This window comes from Giraffa tippelskirchi, chromosome 11 (assembly GCF_054371585.1).
Source record: "Giraffa tippelskirchi isolate mGirTip1 chromosome 11, T2T-mGirTip1v1.2.pri, whole genome shotgun sequence".
Lineage (NCBI taxonomy): Eukaryota > Metazoa > Chordata > Mammalia > Artiodactyla > Giraffidae > Giraffa > Giraffa tippelskirchi.
In genome coordinates this window covers 111739175-111766664 of record NC_137285.1, presented here as the reverse complement: position 1 = coordinate 111766664, position 27490 = coordinate 111739175, and the positions used below count along the sequence as shown (strand labels likewise).

At 38.8% G+C, this 27490-nt stretch overlaps 2 long non-coding RNA genes across 2 annotated transcripts in view; one reads left to right on the top strand and one right to left on the bottom strand.

Moving 5' to 3' along the window:
• Positions 1–562: 562 nt before the first annotated feature.
• LOC145526263 (uncharacterized) lies at positions 563–5145 on the bottom strand. Its single transcript, XR_014068810.1, has 3 exons — positions 4590–5145; positions 2227–2327; positions 563–1954 (listed from the first exon to the last, which is right to left on the bottom strand). It is a non-coding gene; the product is annotated as an uncharacterized LOC145526263 (long non-coding RNA).
• The window catches only part of LOC145526261 (uncharacterized), a 129104-nt gene continuing 106604 nt past the window's right edge, over positions 4991–27490 (top strand). Inside the window, exon 1 of the long non-coding RNA XR_014068808.1 lies at positions 4991–5362. This is a non-coding gene — a long non-coding RNA (uncharacterized LOC145526261). The remainder of the gene's footprint in view (positions 5363–27490) is intronic.

Genomic DNA, 27490 nt, shown 5'->3' with positions numbered 1-27490 from the left:
CATGGTACAAGAACTGAATAATGTGTCTTAGTCCAATAGATATGTTTAGAAAAAAGGCTTATTTAAGATGTCTCCACAGACAAATGAAGCAAGTCTACAAATGCAATTTTTGCCCTTAATCTGAAGATTTTCCTTCAATGAGTTCTTATTTGACAATTTTTATTTTTAAGAAATAATTTTACTTTTTATTTTCATCTTTGAATTTTGTGAAATATAGCACTTCTCCATAAGCACATAAAAATATTCTGTATAAATACAGGACCAAGGGTATCTCTTATATTTATGGATATCCTTTTCTATTTGGGCATCAGTAGGTGAGAGTAAAACTCAAATTACATAAATACTATATGTCTGTAGATGGAGGCTTCCCAGGTGACTCAGTGGTAAACAATCTGCCTGCCAAGCAGGAGATATGAGTTCAATCCCTGGGTTGAGAAGATCCTCTGGAGAAGGAAATGGCAACCCATTCTAGTATTCTTGCCTGGGAAATTCCATGTATAGATGAGTCTGGTGGGCTACAGTCCATGGCCCCACAAAAGAGTTGGACATGACTTAGCAACTAAACAACAACAACTTTATGTCTCTGGATAGGCATTTACAAAGTTTGTGACCAGTGGAACACATTTTCCAAGGTATTAATACATCACAAAAAATGTTTAGTACACAATTGTTACATTTACTGTAATAGAAGATCCATAGAAAGAGGGACTTTGTCTTGTTTACTGCTGTATTTTTCCTGTATCAAAATAGAGACTAGCGCATAGTAGGCACCCAAAATGTTTAAATTAATTGTCATATTTAAATTAAACAGCTTTCTTTACTGCTTGACTTCTCAGTCTTATTACGCTCATAGCACAGCTCCAAGAGCAGGACTTGGCATGCCTTATTTCTTAAGCTTATTTTACCATGGGCCACCCTAAGATATATCTATTAATATCTATTGGAACAGTGTTTCATAAAATAAAATTTGGGAAGTGCTAAATTAAAAGAACAGGTAAAAATTTCTGGCAAAAGGGATATTTGACTTGAAAAGTTAAATCTACAATTTAAGTTCTCTTCCAAACTTTGGCTGACCTGTATTTTTTATCTTTGTAAATAGGAAGAATGAAGAAGAGAGTAGAGGAGAGAAAGAAAGATTTGAGATGGAAAAGGGGGCAGTCCTTTGGCTGCAGAAAAAAAAAAAAAAATTCAGACTGCTGTGAAACTGGCCAGCAGATAAATTGACAACCAGAGATTTCTCATGGAGCCCAATGATAACAATTGTCTACAGAGTAGCTTTATCTTGTAAATGTTTGCTTGAAGTCTATTGCTTGGTTGCTGTGGCCAGGCAGGACAGGGATCATTGATAACTGGGTCTTTCCTTTCTTTTTACATGTGGGTCCCTCCACCCCTCTTTTTTGCTCTGGGACACTCATTAATGGATGGTCTGGGTTCATCACTATAGAAAAACTTAAGGACAGAGAGTGAGTGGGTAAGACTGCAGATTGTGAAGGCAAGTTGTTGGGTTGATAGAGAGCATCCTGAGTGGTCTTGGACCTGTTGTTTGACTTCTCTGTGTTTCAGTTTCCTCCTCTAAAAGATGGGGATGACAACAGTATTTATCTCATAAGACTAGGGAGGTGAAATAAGATGAAACATATGCACTTATTATAAAAACTAGCTGTAATTATTGGTATCATTGATAATGGTAATAAAAATGATATTTTTGTGAGCTTAGTGAACTCATAAATTATATTTCAGTTTTAAAACAAGTGTATTTCTAAGAACTCTGCATACAGTATTTTGTAAGTTATTTCTTTTAATGCAATGCGTGTTTTACAAAATACTTGCTTTGGGGAAGTTGATGCATGGTTTTGAAAGCGGGCATGCTGTGAGAAGCGGAGGGTCTGTGAGAAGAGAGGTTCTCTTGCAAATGGGAACTGTTCCATTCACCTCCTATTACTGGTTCATCTCTCTAAAGAGAATAAAATAAATAATGCTTAATCTGGGTGGGAAAGCAAAGAAAAATTTAGACTCTTGCCCCTCAAGCTAGTTGCTCAGTACCCAATCTTAATTTCATTTTTCTACCCACTTCTATCATGTTCAATAAGTTTCAGTGCCAAACGTCTGCAATTCCAATTCTCCAGGCTCTGCTCTACTGTGTGAATAACATGCAGCACAGCAGGAAATAATAAGTCCTTTCCACACACCATTCTTTAAGACAAGGTGGGCAAAGCTGTCTCTTACTTGATATGTGCCCCTGGGCTCCTAGGCCATGATTACATTTGTCAACTGGCCTCTCTCTGTCCTGAGGGCTCAGCTCCTCAACCCAGAGGAACTCTTTCAACCTGTGAAAATAAAAGCATAGATAGCTGACCATGTGCAAAGTTTGAATTACGATTATTTTACAACAAAGCAGATAGTTGAAGCTCAATTTTGTATTTATCTTGCAAACACTATAGCCCAAGTACCTAGCATAGTGCCTAGCATATAGTAGGCACTCAATACATTTTAAATAAAGAAATAGTGAATTGAAAATTTGCTACCACTTTTAAAGTGTAAAGAAGATTGGGAATGCAAATTGATATAGCCACTATGGAAAACAGTATGGAGATTACTTTAAAAACTAGGAATAAAACTATTATATGACCCAGGAATCCCACTTCTAGGCATATACCCCGAGGAAACCATAATTGAACAGGACTACCCCAGTGTTCATAGCAGCACTATTTACAATAGTCAAGACATGGAAGCAACCTAGATGTCCATCAACCGATGAATGGATAAAGAAGTTGTGGACACACTTGAGCCAGTTCTAATGAGGTGGATGAACCTAGAGGCTATTATACAGAGTGAAGTAAGTCAGAAAGAGAAAGACAAATATCGTATATTAATGCATATATATGGAATCTAGGAAGACAGTACTGATGATCCTACTTGTAGGGCAGCAAACGAGACACAGACATAAAGAACAGACTTTTGGACACAGTGGGGGAAGGAGAGAGTAGAAGAGAATAGCATTTGAGAGAATAGCATTGAAACATACACATTATCATTTGTAAAATAGATAGCCAGTGGGAATTTGCTATATGACTCAGGGAACCCAAAGCTGGTGTTTCTTTGACAACCCAGAGGTGTAGGATGGGGAGGGAGGTGGGAGGGAGGTTCATGAGGGAGGGGACATGTGTATACCTATGGTCAATTCATGCTGATCTATGGCAGAAACCATCATAATATTGTAAGTATCTTCTAATCAAAATTTTTAAAAATGCAAAAAGAGGGGAACAAAACCACGGCCCTAAACTCCATGTTCAGATAACTACTACTGCCACCAAATGAGTAATATATAAATAAAGTGAAAAAAATAAAACAAAACAGAAATGATTGAAGGAAAGTGCTGTCATATCCCCAGTTTGGCCCTCATTCCATATCCCCAAAGGTAATCACTATAAACAGTTTATTCAGTGATTCTTTCCCCAAAGCAATTATTTGTGTAAGAGCACATGTGAATACACGGCCCACATTATTTGCATAACATACTACAGACATTAAAGAGCAGAAGTTTCTAAGGTGGGGTCCACTGACAGCCAACGCAAAACTCAGATGCCTTAGACACACCTGGTTTGCTTATTAACAATTATTATTGTTTACATGCCAGTAGATGATGTGATTTGGTTGGTCTGTGCAGGCCCAGGAATTTGCATTTCATCAAACATCTCCAGTGAAGTAACTCTAAAATTGAAGGATCATTACTCCTGAAGGATCAACTAAAGTTCAAGGTGGTGGAGGTTTTACCACTGATCCCTTCCCATTATGGTGGGATCCTTAGCCAATTGTGAGTAAAACCAGAGCCCTGATCTGTTGCCAGGTGCACCCTTACCTTATCAACCTGCTTTCTTCTTATTCTATTGAGGAATTTTCTAGGAATATGTCTTCTAAAATATTGGCTGAATTTATTGCTCATTGTAATTGACATGGTTATTGACTATAGATAATTCTCAGTCTTTCTGCCCCCAACTTCTCAGTTTATGTCCAATTTATTCTTTCTAAGTATAGTTCTGGCCATTCCTTTCTGGAGTTTTCTGCTGTACAGATCCATGCAATGTTAGAATTTCAAGTATTTGTTTTTTGTTAGATATCACCTTCTGAAAAACGCCTGCTTGTTATTACTGTGGGAACATCTCTGTCCTTCTGTCTCTTCCTTTCATTCTTATCTGCTGGACTAAAGCCCAAGTCTGGGCTTGGGGCTCTCTTTTTGATGTTCTGCACTGTGCCAGTGGAACTTTGTGCTAGTGGAAAGTTTTCCTGGATTGCTAGGTAGAAGAGGACAATGGCTAGGTTTAGTGATATCTGAAACATTGTTTCCAGTTGTGTGGAGGTCATGGGCTTCAAGTGTGACACTATTAAATATAGTCATAATTGCTGGAGCCCAGGTTTTTTTCCCCTCTCTTCAACTCATTGAGGACTGTCTCTGCTTAAGTTGGTTAGACATCAGGTAATGATCAGGAAGGAAGGTAAAGGGGGAAGATCAGGCTGAGAAGACATCTAACTTTTATATACAAACTATCAACATAAAAGGGGATATATCTTAGCAAGGGAGCATGACTCACCAGGATACAAGTGATCAAAGAACGCTTTCTCCAATAAGACTTAGAGTGGAGAAGTGACACAGCTGATTTATGTTGAAAAGGCCCACTCTGATTACCACTTTATATGAGGGCCAGATGGAAGCAGGGACCAGTTGGGTGCCATCTCAGTAAGACATCAAGATGTGATGGTGGCTGACACCAGGGTGCCAGCAACAGGGTATGAACAGATAGCTGGTGTCAACCCAGAAACTGCCTGACTTCCTGATGCACACAGCTGCCTGAAATTCACGGACCATCAAATTCACCCAGTTCACATTTCAGTTTCACATCAAAAGTGTTACTGACACTTCTGAGTCTGTCCTCGACGAAGGTTCTCCTGACTGGTCCCATATGAGCCTATTGAATGAGACCAAGTTCCGTTCAGAACAAAGGAAAGCTGTGTTTTCCAATGAAAGAATGGAGAGGGGCAAGCTCGCACCCTAGAGTACCCTTTCTCCCTGGCAGGCTGTGGGCCGGGCTGCTTTAGAGTTCAAGTGTTGGGCGGGGCGACGGGGTGGAGCTCCGGCAGGGCAGGGGCAGTTTGCCGGCACAGTGTCTGCGCACAGCACGCTGCCGCCACAGCCATCTTGAATTGCAGTGTTGAGCGCAGAGCTTCTGCACACGGTCCCAAGCTAAGAAGCAGGCACAGCTCTTTGGCCTTGGGAACTGTGGTCTGAAGTACCTGGTGGGAGGCCTCTTCACGCAGTATCCGGTGGGCAAGTGAAACTACAGGAAGCACAAAGGAAAAAAAAAAGGTTAGACTTGCTTCTATGTTAATTTCTTGGGACCTGTGAATGGGTTTTGCCGGTGACAAATCCCTCCTTGTTTTTTCATCCCCCTCCTCACTATAGAAGGGCACTGAGGGGTGCCAGTCCATCTTCTATAACTGCTTAGCTGGTCTGGGGCACCGTCATAACCCTGAGTGGAGGAGCAGAGCTTCTCCAGCTGCCTTTACATGTACTTGGTTGTCACAGGCCTCTGTCCTGTTAGCATCGCTAAGGGACCATCATTTGCAGTTTTCAGAAACTCTAGCTACTTGGAGACAGACGACAGCAGACAGTTTAGGATGCAAGGCCCAGATGTTTATTAATAGCAAGAGAATAATGGTCACGCATTTCATTTTTCCTAGAAACGAAGGTATCTGAACTTGAATTGACTTTCTAGGAGATAGCCATTCTGTTCCCTTAAAACTTGCTAACGCCTAAAACGGGTGTGGAGCCTATATAGTGGCTGACTGACCAAACATTAATTTTTCAGCTCCTTTAGCAGGATTATAGGTAGCTGCTAACTGCCCATAGGGACCTCAGTTGATAAAGAATCACCCAAGGTTTGCCTCACAAGCAGAGAGGAGAGGAGAGGAGAGTTCAGGTGATGGGTGTTTCCTGTTCTTGCCTGAAGCTCACAGGTCCTGATAATGGGGTTCCTTGTCTTGTGAGCAGCTCGTAGGGTTCCACAGCCCGCTTCAGAGAAACTAGTGCTGACCGGAAGAGGTCAAGTTACTGGTCCCGTACCTACCTTGGAGGAACATTTTCACATGTGGGCACCCTGGTACCTTTTCCTGAAATCTGATGGAATATCCTTGTTCCATTTTGTCAGGTGGTCTTCATTACCTGGCTTTTCTCCAGTCTTGCTTCTTGGCTCACAGGACTGACCACTCTCTTTTTCTAAATGGAAAGTGACTATAGACAATGCTACTGTTGATTGCTGGGGGTCAGTAAGTGAGGGCAAAAGCCTTGGTGTGACCACTACTGCCTTGTACAGGGGACAAGAGGACAGCACTGTTGGCAAAATAGTGGGTAAGACTGCCATGGCTCCCTCTCATCCACAGGTTGGCCCCATCCCCAGGCATCTGATATTGTGGGAATGCCCCCCAGAGGCAATGGGCAGGCATGCATTAGTTTCAGTCTCCAGTTCCCAACGATGCCATAGTGTGATCTCCTCCAGGGGCTTCAGTCCAGATGACTCTGGGGGCTATGCTGTGCCTGAACCACAGTCAGGTATCAGGTTGCTGGGCAGAGTTGCTCTGAATTTGGCTGAAGGCTGCCATTGTTCTAAGCCATCAGAGTGTACTCAAAGATCAGTCAGTCATCCTTGTGTGAACCTCTGAAAGCATCCACTATCCTGCTGGAGCCAGGGCCAGCCTGAAACCTAGTGGGTAGGTATAGGCAAAAAGGCCAAGGAGTTTCCCTTCATGGGTGCCAAAGATTTTCTTACCAACCCTCCCAAATCAGCCCCCCAAAGGGGTCCTTCTGCTCAGTGTCATTTGAACCAATAGAAGGAGACTGAATTTGGTTCAGAAACACAGGAAAGTTTTACTCTTTGATCAAAGAATGGAGAGGTGCAAGCTTGCACTCTAGAGCACACACTCCCTGAAAGACTATTGGCAGAGCTGCTCTATAGGATTCTTGTCAGTGGAGAGGAGGCAGAGATCTGATGGGTCAGGTGTAGCTGTGCTCTCAGCTCCAGATTGCAGTGCTAAGCAGTGTCTCAGAGGTGTTGGGTGCAGCCTTTTGCACTGACAACTCTAGTCTAAAGGGCTGTTTGCAAGGACTCTGCAGGCAGCACCCCATGAGCAAGTGAAACTAAGCACAAAGGAAAAAAAAGTTGGACTTGATTATCCACATTCTATTTTTATTTCCTGGGAATTGTTAATGGGTTTTGCAGGTGACAAAGGCACTTTGTCACAAGATCTCCTGAGACCTTCCTCTAACAAGTTGCACAACATCTGGACAAGAGCAAAACATCTGGTACCTACAGTTCCCAAGTTGTTCAGATAATTTGAATTCACAGTTTGCAGTTTTTGAGCTATGTCAGTATAGGCCTGTGGAGCTGTGCAGTTGAGAAGTGTCATAGTAAGGTGAGGAGACCTGATTTCTTGCTGTGGTCCTATCCCTGACTTGCTGTTCACCATCATAGGCCCCTTGTCTGCCCCCAGCCTTCCTGCTATACAATAAAGGGCATGGAGGAGATGCTTTCTGAGGATGCTTCCACCTCTGACAGCCTGCAATTCTCATTTTACTCAGACCTAGGCTCCTTGGTAAGGATTCTGGGAAGGATTTGGACTGCAGCAATTGTTTTCTCTTTTGTCATTTATTTAAATTTCTATTTTAAAAATGAGAACACCCTCCCTGAAACTTGCATCTCAAGTTTAAGAGTGATCAACTGCTTTCAAACGGGTGTCACTTTGGAAGATTTTACTCGGTATTCTTTATCAGAGAACAGTCAACCCAATTCTACTTGGAACTTCATGGCAGCAAAGCCCTTGGGATGGAAAAAGCATTTTCCTTTCCCTCTTCATCTGGTTCAGGCCCTGGAGGATTCAAGGATGTCTGTGAGCCTACCTTGGGGTATGGCTATTTATACTGCTGGTTCCTCCTTGGAAGTGATTGGAAATAATTTCAGAATGCCTTAGTATCTTCTCCAGTTTCTGCCCATCACAAATGAAAAACGTGCAGTTCTGAGAGATGCTAACTGCCTCCTCCCTCTTGTGTGTGCCCGGGTCTGCCCAGGATCGGTGCATGTGGATTAGTGAGCTGAGGTAGCCAGGGGTAAACATTAAGGGAGCCTTCCTTCTGGACGTTTCTTGGGAGAGTTTCCTCCTGTCCACTCAAAAGAGGCAGTGGTGGTGTGGCTTGTACCAGAAAACATCTTTGTAAATACATTCTGCAAATTGTGAAGGCCAATTTCCCCAGAGATCAGAGGTCATAGCTAATGAGGACTTCTTTAGCTTGAGCCAAGTCCCATGTCTCTTAAACATGCCCAGGATGAGTTTGCAGTCTAGTCAGTGTTGAGTGAATAGTGAGGGGACCAGGAAAGTACGGTGATTCAGGCTTCCCAATACCTCCCCTAGATGGTTCAGTGGTCAGACCTCCCCGGAATTCACAGGCTACCCTTGCTTCTCAGACTCAGAACACACATGTAACTGAATAACAATTGACACTTAGGCTTTCATTTTCAATTTTTTTAATTAAAAAAGTTTATTGAATAAGTTTGGTATGTAACATCGTATAAGTTTAAGAGGTATGGTATGTTACTTTGATACATTTATATATTATAATAGGATTGCTGATATAACTATATAATATTAATTATTATACTATATTACTGTCTGTATTCATTATACAGTACATTAGCTCTTTGTGACTTATTTACTGTTGATTACAAGTTTGTACCCTTAAACATCTTCACTTTTATCCACCACCCTTCATCCCTCATTCCCTGGTAACCTCCATTTTACCCTTTATTTTTTATAGGTTTAACTTTTTTATATTCCACTAGTGATATCGTACAGTACTTCTAAGTAACATTTAATGAGCACTTCTGTACAACACTTTACCTGATCACTCACTTATCCACACCTGTGAGACAGGCATTATTATTCCATTTACAGATGAGGACACTAGGATTTGGAGGTACTAAAGTCACGCAGTTATTTATTGGCAGAGCATGGATGGTCTGACTCAACAGCCTAATTGCGATGCTTAGAACGTGCATCACCTAACCAAAAACAGCTGCCTCTCTGAGCTCCCTCATGGTTAACATATTGCAGAGATGTTCCTAGAGACCCAAGAGCAGAATGAAGCCACATGAGAGCCAGTAGTTAGCAATGGGTCCAAAAGATGTCAACCAAGTGAGGAGTTTGGGGGGGGGGGGGTTCAAAGCAATTTTGTCTTCAAATACATTTGCCTCATAGAACAAATCTTTTTCTTAGGATTAAAATAATTCCTCTCTCTTCTAATTTCCCTGATTTTCATTTCTAACTTTATTCCCTTTACTCAGGAGTAAATAAGCTGGTGATTTGCCTATTTCATCATTATTTTTCCCCAAAGAAATAGCTCTTGGGTTTGTTATTTCAACTCCGAGCCTATTTTCTAATTTATTTTTTCATTTTTATTAGTTCCTTCTTTCTGTTTTCCTTAGAATTATTTCATTTTATTTTTAATTTCTTCAATTCAGTGTTTCATTCAGCTTCATTCTTGTTCAATAATATAAATTTTTATCACTGTGTCTTTCTATGTGCATTGTTTTGGCTATATTACAAGATTCAGATATGTAGAGGTTTCAGGATTCTTCATGAAATAACCTGTATTCACTGAGATCCACATTGTGCCAGATACTGTGCTAGTGGGTGGAGATATGACCTTAGAAATCCCTGCTCTCAAGGAGATAATTCAAGTGGGGAAAATAAAATGAGTAAGTAAATAAAATAATATCAGACAATGATAGGTGCTATGAATAAAATAAAGCGTAAGGAGAATGTGGAGGAGGTGCTATTGTAAAAAGAATATAGAGGAAAGGACTCTTTGATATACTAATAGTTTAACAGAGACCTAGAAAGAGTGAGGAATCGATGAAAAGGGAAGGAATATCCCAAACGGAGGGAACGGCACATGCAAACACTGATGCAGGAACCTCCTTGATTTGTACTAGAATCCCTACGGAGGACAGTATGACAGAAAACGCTGAGGCAGAAGTGGATGGAGGAGCGTGGAGGGATTGTAGAGACAGCTGACCAGCTCACGTGCGTCAGTATAAGCTGAGGCAGGGCTTGTGGATATCATTGGAAACATGATAGGAAGCTGTTAGAGGGTTTTCAGCCTGGGGATGATGTGATCTAACTTATGGTTATTGACTGATTGGTTGACAGTTGGCTTTATTGAGGTATAAAACTCAGTGTCATACATTTTGGCAAATATGTACACTGGTATAAACATGATCAATATATAGAACATTTTCCATACCTCAGAAAGTTCACTTGTGCCCTTTGCAGTCAATACCTGTTCTCATCCCCAGGCTCAAGCAACCACTGATCTGCTTTCAATGACTCTAGATTTACATTTTCTAAAATTTTACAGAAACGGATCATAGAGTCTTTTGTGCCTCTTTCACTTAACATAATGCTTTTGAGATTCATCCAGGTCAGGCAATCATATGATATATATATTGTATCTCAGTAGTTTGTTCTTTTTATTGCTCAGGAACATGTCAGGGATATACCACAATATACTTATCCACTTCTCAGTTGGTGATTTCAGGTTTTTAACTATTATGAATAAAGCTTCTATGAATTTTAGTGTACAAGTATTTGTGTGGACATATACTTTCATTTCTCATAAGGAAATACAAGGAGTAGTAATCATGGGTCATGTAGTGATTGTATACTTAAAGTGCTGAACTGTTTTCCAAAGTGACTGCATTTTTTTTTTTTTTTGTATTTCCACCAGCTGTATGTGAGATTTCTAGTTGTTCTACATCCTAACACTTTGTATGCCTAATTTTAGTCATACTAGTGGGTGTTGGTATTTCATGCTTTTACTTTGCATTTCCCTAATGACTAATTATGTTGAGCATCTTTTCATGTGCTTATTTGCCATTCATATATCTTCTCTGCTAAAGTGTCTGTTCAAATATTTTGTCCATTATTTTACTGATTGTTTCATTCTCATTAAAAGTTCTAAGAGTTCTTTGTATATTCTGATGTAAGTCCTTTATGTGATTTGCAAATGTTTTCTCCCAGTCTGTGAAAGGCCTTTTTATTTTCTTTACAGTGCCTCTCCAAAAGCAAAATTTTTAACTTTTAAATGTAGATAAAGTACAACATATATTTTTTAATGTTTTGTTCTCTGTATGTTCTAAGAAATGTTTGCCTACCCCAGGGTCAAAGAGATTTTCTGCTGTGTTTTCTTTTAAAAGGTTGATAGTTTTAGCTTTGACATTTAGACCTGCGATCCAGTTTCTGTCAGTTTTCTTTGTGTGTGACATGCGGTTAGGGTTGAGGTTATTTCCTCCTCCTCCTTCCCCCACAGCCTCCTCATCCCCATTTTCCCCCATCTCTCCCCACCCTCCTTCCTCACCTCCTTCTTCACATGGGGAAATCCAGTTGTTCCACCAGTGAAAAAAGACTACTTTTCTCCATTAAAATACTTTCACATCTTTGTCAGAAATGAACTGAGGATATGTATGACCTCTTTCTGGACTTTCTAATCTCTTCACTGATAGCTCAGTTGGGAAAGACTCCGCCTGCAATGAAGGAGACACCGGTTCCATTCCTGGGTTGGGAAGATCCCCTGGAGAAGGGATAGGCTACCCTCTCCAGTATTCTTGGGCTTCCCCTGTGGCTCAGATGGTCAAGAATCTGCCTGCAATGTGGGAGACCTGGGTTCGATCCCTGGGTTGGGAAGATCCCTTGGAGAAGGGAAAGTCTACCCACTCCAGTATTCTGGCCTGGAGAATTCCATGGACTGTGTAGTCCATGGGGTCACAAAGAGTCAGAAAGGACTGAGCCACTTTCACTTTCACTTTCGTTCTATTCCACTGATTTATAGGTCTATTCTTATGGGACTGTAGCAATGTCCTGATATTTACAATTTTATAATAAATTTTGAAATCAGGGAGTTTAGATCCTACAATTTTATTCTTTTTTTACAGAATCATTTTGGCTAATGTGGGTTCTTTTCATTTTCATATGAATTTTAGAGTCAGCTTGCCTAGATTTGTATAAAAAACTTTAGATTGTATCGAGACTGCTTTGAGTATATAGATAAATTGGGGGAGAACTTATATTTTATCACTATTGATTCTTCCGATCAATGAATATGATGTAATCTGTCATCGAGTTTGGTCTTCTTTACTCTCTCTAAGTAATGTTTTACAGTTTTCTCTACAGAGATATATTAAGCTTATTTTGTTAAATTTACCTCTAGGTTTTCATCTTTTTTTGTTATTATATTGCTTTTCATGTCAATTCCCAATTATGCATTTCTAGTGTATATAAATACAATTGATTTTTGTATATTGGCCCTGTATCCTGCAACTTTAATAAACTCACATTATTTTCAGTGACTGTTTTGGGCAGATTCCTTGGGATTATCTACATAGGTAATCATGTCATCTTCTTAGGAAGATGATACTTCCTAAGAAGGATGACAGTTCTTTCTTTTCAATTTGTATGAATTTTGTTTTCCCTTGTTCTGGCTAGATACTCCCAAGAAAATTTGGAACAGAAATAGTACCAACAGGTGTCTGCCTTATTCCTCATCTTAGGTTTAATGTGTTTAGTGTTTTCCATGGAATCTTGTGCTAGGTTTGGATATTTCCACCGAGCCCCCCTTTTGTTTAGTTTGCTGAGTATAATGGACAGAATATTTACATCCCTCTCCCCCAATTCATGTTGAAATTCTAACCCCTAATGCAATGGTATTAGGAGATGAGACTTTGGTGAAGTGATTAGATCATGAGGGAAGATCCCTCATGGATGGAATTAGTGCCCTTATAAACAAGATTCCAGAGAGTTGCCCTCCCCTTCCACCACACATAGCACACTTATGAGCTGGAAGCCAGCCCTCAACAGATACTGAATCTGTTGGTGCCTTGATCTTGGACATCCCACCCTCCAGAACTATGTTTGTTCTTTAAACTACATAGTCTATGGTATTCTGTTATAGAAGTTCAAATGGTCTAAGACAGGGTATTTTAAAAAAATCATGAATGGATATTGAATTTGGTCAAATCTTTCTATGCATCTGTTGAAGTTACCATGTAGTTGTTCTATTTTTGTGTGTTAAAGTGATGAATTATACTGATTGTATTTCAGATGTTAAACCAATATTACATTTTTGGAAATATCCCACCTGAACACGATGGATTATTCTTTCTTTGTATTGCTGTATCTGATTTGCTAACATTTTAAAATTAAACTTTGTTTTTTTTTTTAAGTAATATAAGGTTCATATCAAAATCGAGGGGACAATACAGAGATTTCCTTACTATCCCTTACCCTGAACTTGCATAGCCTTCCCCATTATCAACATCTCTCACCAAAGTGGTGCATTTGTTACAGTTGATGAATCCCAATTGACATGTGGTAATTGCCTAAAGTCTGCTGTTTACCTTAGGGTTCATTCTTGGTATTGTACATTTTATGAGTTTAACAAATATATACTGATCTATATCCGTCATTATGCTATTATATAGAGTATTTTCAATGCCCTAAAAATCCTCTGTGCTCTGTCTGTTCATCCCCCAAACCCTGTGCCCTTGGCTCTAGTCCATGACAACCACTGATCTTTTTACTGTCTCCATAGTATTTCCTTTTTGGAATGTCATGTAGTTGGAATTATACAGCATGTAGCATTTTGAGATTATCTTCTTTTTAGGATAAGAACTCAAGGTTCCTCCATGTATTTTCATGACTTGGTAACTCATTTCTTTTTGGTGCTGAATAATATATTGTCTGAATATACTACAGTTTATTCATTTACCTGATGTAGGACATTTTGGTCACTTCCAAGTTTTGGCAATTAGGAACAAAGCCTCTATAAACATCCATGTTGAGGATTTTTGTGTGGACATAAGTCTTCACCTCCCTTGGATAAATATCAAGGAGGTTGATTGCTGGATCATATAACAAGAATTTGGTTTTGTAAGAAACCATCAAAGTGGTAATACCATTTGGCATTCCCACCAGGAGTGTATGAGAGTCCCTGTTTCTCCACATCCTAGCCAGCATTTGATGTTGTCAGTGTTTCAAGATACTGGCCATTCTAATAGGAATGTGGTAATATATTATTGCTGATTTAAATTGCATTTGCTTGATGATATATGATATGGAACATCTTTTCATATGCTTATTTTTCATTTACATATATTATTTGGTGAGGTCTTATTAAGGTCTTTGGCCCTGATTTTTAAAATCAGGTTGTTTGTATTCTTATTTTGGAGTTTTAAGAGTTTGCATATTTTGGATAATAGTTGTTTACCAAATGTCTTTTGCAATTTTTTTCTGCCAGTTTGTGGTTTGTCTTCTCATTTTCTTGGCTTTATCTTTTACAGACCAGAGTTCATAATTTTTAATGAAGCATAGCTTATCAATTATTTCTTTCATGAATCATGGCTTTAGGGTTATATCTAAAAAGTTGTCACCATACCCAAGATTATCTAGATTTTCCTCAATGTTATATTCTAAGAGTTTTATAGGTTTGTGTTTTTCATTTAGTTTTACATTTTTAAAATTGTGTTTACATTTTCAGTTAATTTTTTTTTTACATGCAGTGTGTAAAATCTATGTCTAAATCTATTTTTTTGAATGCAGATATCCAATTGCTTTCCCCCCATTTGTTGAAAAGACTATTGTTCCTCCATTGCATTGCTTTTGCTTCTTTGACAAAGATCACTCGATTATATTTATGTTGGTGCATTTTGAGGATCCCTATTATATTCCACTGACCTTTTTATCTATTCTTTCACCAGTACCACACTGTCTTGAGTACTATGGTTTTATACTAAGTCTTGAATTTGGCAGTGTCAGTGTTCTTACATTATTCTTCTCCTTCAATATTTTATTGGCTATTATGGATATTTTGCCTCTCCATAGGAATTTTACGATCATTTTATTTATATTCATAAAATAACTTGCTGGAATTTGGTTGGGATTGCATTGAATTCTTAGATCAAGTTTGGAAGAACTGGCATCTTGACGATATTGAGGCTTTCTACTCATAAACCATGAAATAACTATTTATTTATTTAATTCTTTGATTTTACTCATCAGAGTTTTTGCTCATATAGATCTTGTACATATTTTCTTAGGGCTTCCTTGGTGGCTCAGATGGTAAAGAACCTGCCTGTGATGTGGGAGACCCAGGTTCGATCCCTGGGTTGGGAAGATCCCCTGGAGAAGGGAATGGCAACCCACTCTAGTATTCCGGACAGAATTCCATGGACAGAGGAGCCTGGAGAGTTCTACAAGCTATGGGTTCACAAAGAGTCAGATGTGACTGAGTGACTAACATATACACACACAAACACACAAACATATTTTGTTAGATTTACTGATTTATAGTTAAGCTTTCTTTTGGGGATTCTAATGTGTTATGGTTTCTTTTTTAATTTTAAACACTGCTTGCTCGTTGCTGGTATATAGGAAAATGATGGCTTCCCTGAGAGCTCAGTTGGTAAAGAATCTGCAATGCAGGAGACCCCGGTTTGATAATGGGCTGGGAAGATCCCCTGGAGAAGGGATAGGCTACCCACTCCTGTATTCTTGGTTTTCCCTGTGGCTCAGCCAGTAAAGAATCTGCCAGCAATGTGGGAGACTGGGTTCAATCCCTGGGTTGGGAAGATCCCCTGGAGAACGAAACAGCTACCCACTTCAGTATTCTGGCCTGGAGAATCCCATGGACTGTATAGTCCATGGGGTCACAAAGAGTTGGACATGGCTGAGCAACTTTCACTTTCAGGAAAGTAATTGATTTTTTTGTGTTATTAACTTTGTATCTATTCTTTCAGGTTTTCTACATAGATGATCATGTCATCTGTGAACAAATGCATTTTTATGTTTTCCTTCCCAAACTGTATACCTTTTATTTCCTTTTCTTGTCTTATTGGGTTAGCTAGAGCCTCCAGTACAATGTTGAAATAGTGGTTGCTAACATTTTTTTTAAAGGCTTTTTTGTGTCTATGTTTATGAAGAATATGGGTCTGTGATTTTTTTTGGGGGGGGATTTCTTTGTTAGGTCTTGTTTTCAGGTAACATTGGCCTCCTAAAATAAGCTGGATGTATTTGCCCTTCTATTTTCTGAAAGAGTTTGTTTAGATTTGGCATTGTTTTTTCCTTACATATTTGATAGAACCATCAGTAAGTTTAATAGGTAGGGAGCTATTCAGATTATTGATTTTTTTCTTGAATGAACTTTAAAAAAAAAAAAAACACTTCAAATAATTTTTTCTTTCATCTAAGATACAGAATTTATTAGCATGAATTTGTTCACAATACTTTCTTATACTCGTTATGTTTGAGGAATGTGTAAGTATATTCTTTCATGTCTGTTATAGATTTATTTATCTTCTCTCTTTATTTCTGGATTGTCTGGCTAGAGATTTATCAATTTAATTGATCTTTTCAAAGAGCCAGCCCTTGATTTTATTTTCTCTATTTTCCCCCTTGGTTGTCTTTTTTGTGTGTGTGTATGTGTTTGGCTGTGCTGTGCTGGATATGGAGTCTTAGTTCCCCAGTTAGGGATTGAACCTAGCCCGTGCCCCCTGTGGCGGCAGCGCAGAGTCTTAACTAGACCGCTGGGGAAGTCCCCTCCCCCTTGTTTCAGTTTATGGTTCCTGCTATTATATTTATTATTTTCTTCCTCTGCTTACTCTGAGTTTGACTTGCTCTTCTTTTTCTAGTTTATTAGAGTAAGATCTTAGATTATTAATTTGAGACTTTTATTTTCTAATTGAAGCATTTAATTTTTACATTTTCCTCCAAGTCTTGTTTTAGCAGCATCTCACAGATTTTTGATATGTTGTGTTTTAAAATTTTTTTCTTTCAAAATATTCTGTATTGACCCTAAGGAAAGATTGATTTTTACCAGTTTGCTTAATTTAAAATCAGTGGTCTTTGAAAACTCACGTGTGCCATCTAGGAGCAAAATAATCAATGATCAGCAACAAGGTCCTACTGTGTAACACTGGATAATATATTTAATATCCTGTGATAAACCATAATGGGAAAGAATATAATAAAGAAAATATATATGTGTGTATAACTGAATCCTTTGCTGTATAGCAGAAATTAACATAATATTGTTTCTATACTTCAATAAAAAAAATCAATAATCAGTAAAAGTCACCCATTTCTTTTATAAAGCCCAAAACTTACATCCAGATGTTTGGCAAATGCTATGTTTTATACTCCATGGCTGAAAATGATATCTAGTACTTTGAACTAGAATGATCTTTCAGCTTTTGAACATAATGATGACAATAATAAAGAGAATATTTCTGAAATATAGACATATATTACTCCTAATGATGGTAAAAGTGACAATGGTAGAGGGAAGAAGGGCATTAACATTTAGCAAGCATCTGTTATGTGCCCCGAAATGGGCCAGGAATATGCATTATCTCATTTAGTCATTTTAGTAGTTCTATGAGGGTAGATATTTAGAGATGAGAAAACAGAGGCTCGGAGGGTTGAAGTTACTTTTCTAAGATTATATGTAATTTATCATAAGGGTGGTTTGATTTCAGAGACTAGTCTTTTTAATACTAAAGTGGAATATAGAATTAATAAAAGAAAGTATAACATAATTATTCATTTTTGGAGCAATTCTATGTGCTAGTCTCCTGAAGTAGTTCATATTATAGCTGTTCATGGGTTCATGAAGAGGTCTTTTTTCAGTCTTCTTATCTTAACCACTGCCTTGCTACTAATGGATTATGTTCTGTTTCTAGCACTTGGCCTCTTCCTCCTTTCTTTGCCTCGTAAGCTTTATCCTTCAGGCATTTTGACAAAGCAGAAGAATAACCCAAACTATCCAACACTTCAAAACTAAAGAGGCTGATTCATTGTAACCACAAAGATATTGATTGGAACAGAATACTGTATTTGTCTGCTGTAAGTCAGGTCCTAGCTTTGCTTGGTAGGTTATCAGAGGTTTCCCAACTCCTTTTTTTCTGTCTCAGCTGCATGTTTATCTTAGGGCTAGTATATAACTTCCAGGGGAAGAGAAGTTACAGGGTGGAACTTAGTGGATTCTGTGACATGGGATCTACATTCTCAGGGTAAAATAACAGAGAAATGAAACCAGCATGGCAATTCAGATTTACAGAGGGTAGTTTTATCACCCATCTATTTACTCATTTAATCTTTATTAAACAAAAATTTATTGAAGGCCTACTATGTACTAAGAACTGTGAGTGTTAGTTGCTCAGTCGTGTCCAACTCCTTGTGACCTCATGGACTGTAGCCCACAAGGCTCCTCTGTCCATGAAATTTTCAGGCAAGAATACTGGAGTGGGTTGCCCTTTCCTCCTCCAGGGGCTTTCCCAATCCAGGGATCGAACCTAGGTCTCCCACGTCACAGGCAGATTCTTTACTGTTTGAGCAACCAGGAAAGCCCACTAAGAACTGCACTAAGTATTAAGAATCAGCAAATGACAAAACATAGGAAACATCTACCTTCCTTAAGCTTGTTTCTAATAGGTTATGATAAATAAAAGATACTGGAGACTAAAACTATGCTAAGAATTATTCCAAATGTTCTCTATTGATATTCCACACTGCAGAAGAAACTGGGGGTGAGAAAAGTTAAGTAACTTGTACAGGTCATGTAGCTAGAAAGAGGTGGAGCTGGTATGTTATCACATTGCACCTACTCAGTTCCATTGTAAAACATTGTAAGGAAGATGCAGATGAGTAAGACATAGATCCTCCAAGAAGTTCATAGTCTAGGAGAAGGGATAAGCTAAATCAATAATGATGGCACACAGAAATAAGTGTCATTAGAAAGGTGCAGAAGCAAGTTAAAGTAAGTGTAGAAGGGGAAAGAATTATGTAATTGAAGTTTTCAGGGAGGCTTTCATGGAAGATGTGGTGTTTGATTTGGGACTGAACACATGGAAATGAAGACTGGAGTAAATAAAGGAAAGTAAACAAATTCAAGGCACAGAAATAGGAGAGCACATTGCGAGTATATAGATCAGTTTGACTAAAGCATAGGGTACATGAAGCACCAAGGGTATAAAGATAAATAGAGCTGCAAAACTCTTAGACAAAATGTTGACAAATTGTGAGCAACAATGTATTGAAGATATTACCACTAGCTCAATGTAAGATCCTGTTCTTTAGGCATTTGAAAATGCATTATGTAATCATATCAGATTTCTAAAACACATTTCATAAAGTCCATATCTATTGATATTTCAGACTGAAAAAATAAAAACTCATATTAGTAATGTAGGTATATGATGCAGTCCTATAGAATACCCTAAATAAAAAACAAACATCAAACACGTAGTGAAGTATTATAACACAGGTTTCTCATTTTCTCAACATTTTTGCACTCAGATGTACTTGAATGATACAACAAATTTTGCTGATGGTACATCACTATGCAATGATTCTAAATTACAACTGACAGCACTTCAAGAACAGCCTATCAAAATCTCACAGGGAAGTGAATATGATAGCTCTCCTTACATGCCCCCTGTACCAAGAGTTTATTACCCAGCCCCCTAATGCCTGTTTCTTTGTTTAAGAAACTCTGCAGCTATCCCAATAGACATATATGCGTGCTCAGTTGTGTCTGACTCTTTGCGACCTCATGGACCCCAGCCTTCCAGGCTCCTCTGTCCATGGAATTTTCCACCCAAGAATACTGGAATGGATTGCCATTTCCTACCCCAGGGGATCTTCCTAACCCAGGGATAAAACCTGTGTCTCCTGCATTGGCAGACAGATCTGGATTCTTTACCCTGAGCCACCTGGGAAGGCTATCCCCAAAGATAAGGGGTACTAAAATAATGCCCATTGTCATAACTCTTATTTCACATTGTTTGAAAATTTCTAGCTGATGCAATAAGAAAAATAAAAAAGGTATAAATATTATCAAAGAATAGACATAAAGATTTTTGGAAAAATCCAAGTGAACCAGCTAAAACCACCACTCTAATACAAAGGTACAATAAAATTTAATTTATAAAATAATATTTTAAAATGGGTTTCATGTACACCAGAAAAAAATGTATGAGAGATACCATTTTTAAAAGCAAGACAAACTTTAAAATACTAGAAATAATATTACCAAGAGTAATTTTGCAGGGTTTATATCTGAATAAACCTATAAAACTTTACTGAGGAACATAAAAGAAATCTGAAATAAATGGAAATGGAAAAATAGCCATGTTCCTGAATGGGAAAATTTAATAGGGAATGATGCTAAGTCTTCCCAATTTAACCTGCAAATTTAAACAGTTCAAATAAAGAAATACTGAAGAGGGAATTTTCCTTCTGAAACTTAGACTAAGTTATTTTACTTAGTCTAACTCAAATGGAAGACTATATGTAGGAAGATACTAGAAAAATTTTAAAAAATATGAACAAGAATGATGAATTTTCCCTTTTAGGCTCTATAGGTTGAATCCTTATATCTTTTCAAAAGTCATGTTGAAATCCTGACCCCTAATTTGATGGTATTAGGAGGAACATGTTGGGGGTGATCAGGTCATGAGGACAGAGCCCTTATAAATGGGATTAGTGCCCTAAGAAAAGAGACCCCAGAGAGTTCCCTTGCCCCTCGTACTCAATGAAGAAAGGGCAAAAAGGATCATCTATAAACCAGGAAGCTGCAGTGAAAACCACACATTGTTTCTAGATGACCTGACATTTTTATCCTAGCTCCATGAATGACACATATGGCCTTAGTACCCTGACTAAAGTTGCCTGCATCACTGGTTTCCAAATGCTGGTGTTGGCTTTGAAGGAATTTTTTTGTGGAAAATGAGCGAAGTAGGAAAAATAGAGTGGTCTTCATTTCCCAAAGTTTATTCAATATAAAAAAATTAACCTTTTACTGAGATTTTGTTCATCTTAGATTTTAGTGTTTAAAATGGTTTTCTGTGAAATGATGGATGTGGTATTTAGGTGTTTATTTTTATTATTAAATATTAATGTACTAAATTGAAAAAATAGGAAGTTGATATCTTGGCTTGGTGTTAGTGCCTCCAACTTAATTACTTGTTTATTTTAATGAGACATGTAAACACACAACTTCCAAGTCTATGTGACACTGGTCTATACTTTGACCCATCTTGAAATATGTCAGAGAATCAAAGAATCTCAGAACTTAATGACTCTTAGCAACCAAGAATAACCTGTTAGGTGATCTTCTCAACAGCTCTGACAAAGGACACTGAGCTCCCTCCACAGAGGGGATCATTGATTTTCACGAAGCATTCTATCTCATTTCTAGACAGTTCCACTTGAAACATTTTCCTGTGGGACAGCAAAAAGTATGATTTTATTGTTTTCCAAAATAGAGCCCTTCTGATACTTAAAGACAAAGCCATATCCTGCTAAAAATGTGACTTTTCCCTGTTATATCGCGTCTCTGTCCTGTTTTCTTCAGTCAGCTGCCACCTCCCGGTGGCAGTTTCTGTTGATACAAATTCTAACAACTTGGGTTACTTGATGATCTCATCTTATCCTTTTTGCTTATCAAACTTATAACTAATTAAAACAGCTTAAGGTTATCTTTTTGTCTTCAGTGACTACTGCCATTTAGCCAGGTATTCTCCATGTGTATCTATGAGGAGCTGAATTTTTGAACCTATTAAAAAATTATATTTATCACTGTCAGATTGATAATTGCCTATATTTATTCAGTTATCTGACTGTTCTCCCAAGTTTTTGTCATCTACGAATTTTAATTGGCATGTTAGATACATCTATATAAGATTCTGAGAAAAAGATGAAATACATTAGGGCTGAGGACAGAACCCTATTACTAAATATCATCATAAATTCCAGAATTTTTTTTTTATCATGGCACCAACCATAAATACTCTCTTCTATTATCTTTAATTATTGGTACAACAAATAGTCAATGGACGTATAGGATTGCACTAGAGATTTTTTATCTATTAATCATAATTTTTCACTTTTAGTATAGATGTTCAGCAAATCCCCGTATTTTCCTGATTGCAGACCTATCACAATATAGTTTGTCAAACACTTAACTGAAAACAATACATAACTGGCCTACAGATAACTCAGTGAAAAAATGGCCACTAGATTTATCTTGAAAGATTTGTCCTAATGGGACCTGACCATCCTGATAGCTCAGTTGGTAAACAATCCGTCTGTAGTGCAGGAGACCCCTGGTTCGATTCCTGGGTCAGGAAGATCGGCTGGAGAAGGGATAGGCTACCCACTCCAATATTCTTGGGCTTCCCTTGTGGCTCAACTGGTAAAGAATCTGCCTGCAATGTGGGAGACCTGGGTTCGATCCCTGGGTTGGGAAGATCCCCTGGAGAAGGCAATGGCTACCCACTCCAGTATTCTGGCCTGGAGAATTCCATGGACTGTTTAGTCTGTGGGATCACAAAGAGTCAGACACAACTGAGTGACTTTCATTCACATCATTACCTATTTTCTAGGCTTTCAAAACCACCAACTTAATAATTATTGCTTTGCTAGTAGTTGAAGTAACTCACCTCTAGATTCTAGATCTACCTCTAACTTTTTGAAAAACCTTTCATTCATTCAACAAATATTTATTGAGTGTCCATTGTATGTCAGACACTGTTCTTGGTGCTAGCAGTATAAGAGTTATCTTTGTATGTATTCATCTTGTCTTTAAGCACCTTTTGTTTCATTAAATTTTTTTTTATGATTTTTAAAAAAAAATCACTGGCATGAAGTAGTCCTATCCACTTATTCTCTCAGTCTTGAAAACTTTTAATATCTTACTCTGCTTAGCAGCTTTGATTCCTCTCGTATCTTAGATTCATATTTTTTCTTCCACTTTCTTCCCTTTTTCTCCTTTCCCCTTTATCTTCCGTATACATGCACATGCATATATATATGTGTATGTGTATATATATATATATATTTCCCCCCCTTAACTCTTTCTAGGCATGTAGACTCCATTATCAAATAAAAAATATTGGTGAACAGGGCTATTTCCGTTGATTTTGCTGGAGCTGCCAAATGCTCTCTGGGGATTACAGACTTGTTAGCAGTTGCAGGACTGGGGCTAGGATTAAATATTGGAAGTCCCAGGCACTACTTATTATTTATTTATTCTTTATTTGGTCTGCATAGAAGAAGAAAGATAGGAGAAAGGGAATGAGGATAGTCTTATAAATGGATAGAACCAAAGCTGATGAAGCCAGAATAATCTCACCCCATTAATTCTTAGCATAGTCAGCCATCTCCCCTGGTTCTCTACAATGCAAGCTCTTTAACTACCACTTAACAGGATAAACACTTTCCTCCCTGCAGTAGTGTGTGCAAGGAATAATAGTAATTTACAATACTTGAATCCAAGCAATTAACTCCAGCGCATTTTATAAAAATGCAATTATTCTCTAGGAACTCCTGGGCCACTGGCAGAAGACATGGGCTTTGCATACATGGGATGAAGGACTTTTTCTGATTGTTCCATGTCCTTGGCACACTGAACAAGGAGGGTAGGGTTGATTTTCACTTTGGGTGCTTGTGATGAGAGCCACACATTTACAGTGAAGATTTTGGGATTGTTGGCTCATCATGGGTGAATTTCATTAACATTTGCAACTTTCTGAAAAAGAAAAAATATGCTGCTTTTCTAGAAGCTTTCTGATTTTTTTTCTGTTTTACTCCCAAATTCTCAACCTGGAATTAAAATCCACATCTGTGTGTGTGTGCATATGCACATATGCACACGTACATAACACACACACACACACACACCCTAGAGCACATAACACACACACACACACACACACACACACACCCTAGAGCTGTTGGGCTTGGAGAACATCATTAATAATGTAACCAAGTCTGGGTGCTTTTAAAAGTCTATTTCTTGCTTATAAATAAATGGTAATTTGTTTAAAAGCATCATTACACACAGTGTTCAGCCAGATCCCATGCATTCGATTATTTTAAATAAATGGACCATAAATGGAACAAGTTCTTTCTAATTTACAAATGATAGGAAACATTTTTCAAGAAAAAAAAAGGAAAAAGTGTAAAATTTGTTCTTAACTACATCTCATTAATGTGGAACTGTTCAATGACCTGTAAAGATTAAAGAATTAGTGAATTGGTGGAATTATCAGAATGAAAAATCTGTATAATTTTGGTTTCAATTTAAAAATCTACTAAACAGTCTAGCGACTTTAGTCTCGGATATTACTTTTTAATATCAGTTCCTACAAATGCAGTGGCATCAGGATTACAAATGAACTGAATGGGAAGCAACAAATAGTATGTTTAAATTCACAGCACAACAGAAGAGCTAAGTGGGAAGGACAAATGCCTTGGGGGGGAGGATGGGTTATGTTTTTTCCAATAAAACAACTGAAGACATTTAATTAAGTGACCACTCTGCTAAGTGGAGCAAAAATTAATATACATAAATGCATTTATGTCCAGGCAGTCAGTAGTGCCTTAATTAAGAAGTCGGCTTCAAATGGAGAACCAGAGACAGAGCTGTTTAACCAACATCTTTAGAACATCTCTTTCCCAAAATGTTTTCCAGAGATCACAAGTAGAAGAGGCAGCAGGAAGGGAGTGGGGAAAGTCTTACGCACTGGTTATAACTTAAAAGATGTAGCAATCCCAACTGATGAGAGTCTGCTCATAGGCAAAGTGTGGCTTAAGTATCCCCTTCTCCACCCCTTCCTTACCTGCCAACATCAACCTCCTTTCCCTCTCTATAACTCATCCTTACCAGCAAGGGAGGTCTCTCTTCTGAGGTCCTTTTCTGCTGCGCAAACATGTAAACATTTGTTTTAAACGTTTCCTGCTGGACTATAATCCTTTTGAGGTAATACATTATTTTTAAGGTTCCTCTGTGACCCTCATCATACCAACGTCCAGGTAGAAATACAACGAATGCTTTTAATCTGAGATTCCAAACACACTCATAGACTTAGTGGAGGCAACTTGTGGTTGGCTCTAGCCTCCTGCCCAGGAAAAGGGCCTGGGAGAGGTTCCTTAGGGAGACAATTGGAACATGCTCTAGGAGAGAGACAGTTGGCATATGCCGTAGATCTGGGTGTAGACTGTCGTCCAGCTTTTTGTAGGAGTCAGAACCAAGGGAAGTTTGTCACTCTCAGGAAGTCCAGTGGCATGGTGCCATAGAACTGAATATGTGTCTGAAGAGCCAAGTTCTGTAAGTACAGAGAGGTACACCCTTGTCCCTCATCTTACCAGCTGGAATCAGCCCAGATTTTAGTGCCTGCTGCTGGAAAGATGTCCAGTGGCTTTCCCTAACTAAGGACTCAGGTGACTGTCCAGACTGAGGGGCAAGAAACATGACAACCCCAAGTTCCAAGTTCTTGCCCCCCCCACCAGGTACCCTGCGAAGTGAGAGATGGGCAGGTGCTAGGGCTCTGTTTGAACTGTGCACGCTTTGTGGGAAGGATTCACTCCTCTGCTGAAGGGAAAGAAAGAGTGTAGGCCCTTTGCTTTGACAGTGACTCTTAGGAATTCTGTTTCCCCCATCTGAAGTGAGGTATGATTGACAAATAAAAATTATATAGATTTAAGATGTATAACTTGAATTTTAAACTCTTCCCACACACGGTGGACCATAGGAACATTTTAGGGCAGATAAGGGACTCTTACAGCCTGGACTGTCATATTCACATTCAAAAGGAGTTTGGTTTGGATGTGACTTCCTTCCTCCTAGCCTTGTAATAAACCTAACCCCTTTGGATGTGAGCTTTGCAGCCAGCAGACTGTCATTCTCAGGCGTTAAGAACTCGGCTGGGTCACTTTTCACCACTCACTTTTGGCTAGTGCTTTAGCTGCGCCCTTTGAAGCTCTAGGCCTTGCCGGTAATTATTCTCCTAATTTCCTTGACTATATACCTCTGCCAAGGCAGCAGCCCAGGAACTATCTCTTGGACACCTTTCACCTGTGCTGGATATTTCTCACTGCTCCTCAATCCACTCGCTCTCCCTCCACTCGTAGGCATACCTTGGAAATGCTGTGGGTTCGTTTCCAGACCAGTGCAATAAAGCAAATATCACAATAAAGTAAGTCACAAATATTTCAGATTCCAAGTGCATATAAAAGTTATGTTTACACTACTGCAGTCTATTAAGAGTGTAATAGTATTATGTCTAAAAAACGAATGTACCTTAATTTAAAGATACTTCATTGATAAAAATGATAACCCATCATCTGATAATGCAGGGTTGCCACAAACCTTTATATTTAAAATATGCAAACATCTTCCAAGTGTAACAAAGCAAAGCACAATAAAATGAGGTATGCCTGTACTCTGTTCTCTGGAAGTCTGATCAATCAGAGTGCCTCAGTGGATCCTTTGCTTCTGGAGGAAGGAATGAGTTTGGGAGGAACATAGGTTGGTGGGGAGGGGAGGGGTTTATTCTCCGGCCTTTCCCTTCTGGATTATTGTGAGTGGGCCATTTACCACAGCTCTTCTCAGAAGCCCCTCTCCATACAGCTTTTTGATTAATTATTCCCTCCATTCTTTTCCGGCCCAGAGGTGATAGCAGCTCCCAACTGCAGTAGTGCTAGAGTACTGTAGATCCTCTTGCAAATATTGATAGTTCTTTTGCTAAACTCTTTTTAAATTACCAGATCAGATGTGCTACCTCTTTGTCAGGTCCCTGATTGAGGCACTCTTTCCACTTCATGTCTTTTGGTAGTTTTTCTCCAGCCTCACAAACCATGACTATGATGAAGAGGAACCTTGCTTGGACCCTGGGTTGCCACATTGGGTCTCATGAGAACAGCCAGTGACCTGCAGTTCACTTGGTGTTATCCATTTTAACCAGATGAATAGGCCAGGAATGCTGCTAATATCCTACAATGCACAGGAGAGCCCCTCCAAAAAAGAATTATCTAATCCAAACTGTCCAAAGAACAGAGGTTGAAAACCCCTGATCTGTTGCAACTGATCTGTTTCTGCTTGAGGAATTGGAAGAACCTATATTCATGTTTTGGGGGGGGGCGGGGATGAAGTGTAAGTTTCTGGGACTCAGAGTATTCTGGATGAACACTTTTCTAAGAGTGTTCAAAATCAGTGTAGCCAGAGCAGGAGTCCAAGGAAATGGCATTGTTAGACCTGAAAGATGAGGGCTCTGGGCACTGAATGTCAATGTTACCCAGAGCTGCTTTGATATGGGGGCCAGAGCCCCAAGCCCAGGCTGAAACCTGCTAGCCTGCTCCCCCCACACTCCTTGGCCTCCATGTACCATCTCCCTCTCATCGTGTTCATTCAAGGTTGGAACTTCCTCTAATGTTCGTTGGCAGTCATCTGACTGCCAAGCCCACATTCCTCTTGCTGACTTAGCCTGCCCACTCATGAGGCAAAGAGAACAGAATTTTGAAGAGTGTGTGAAGATGTCTAGTTTTTGTTAACCAG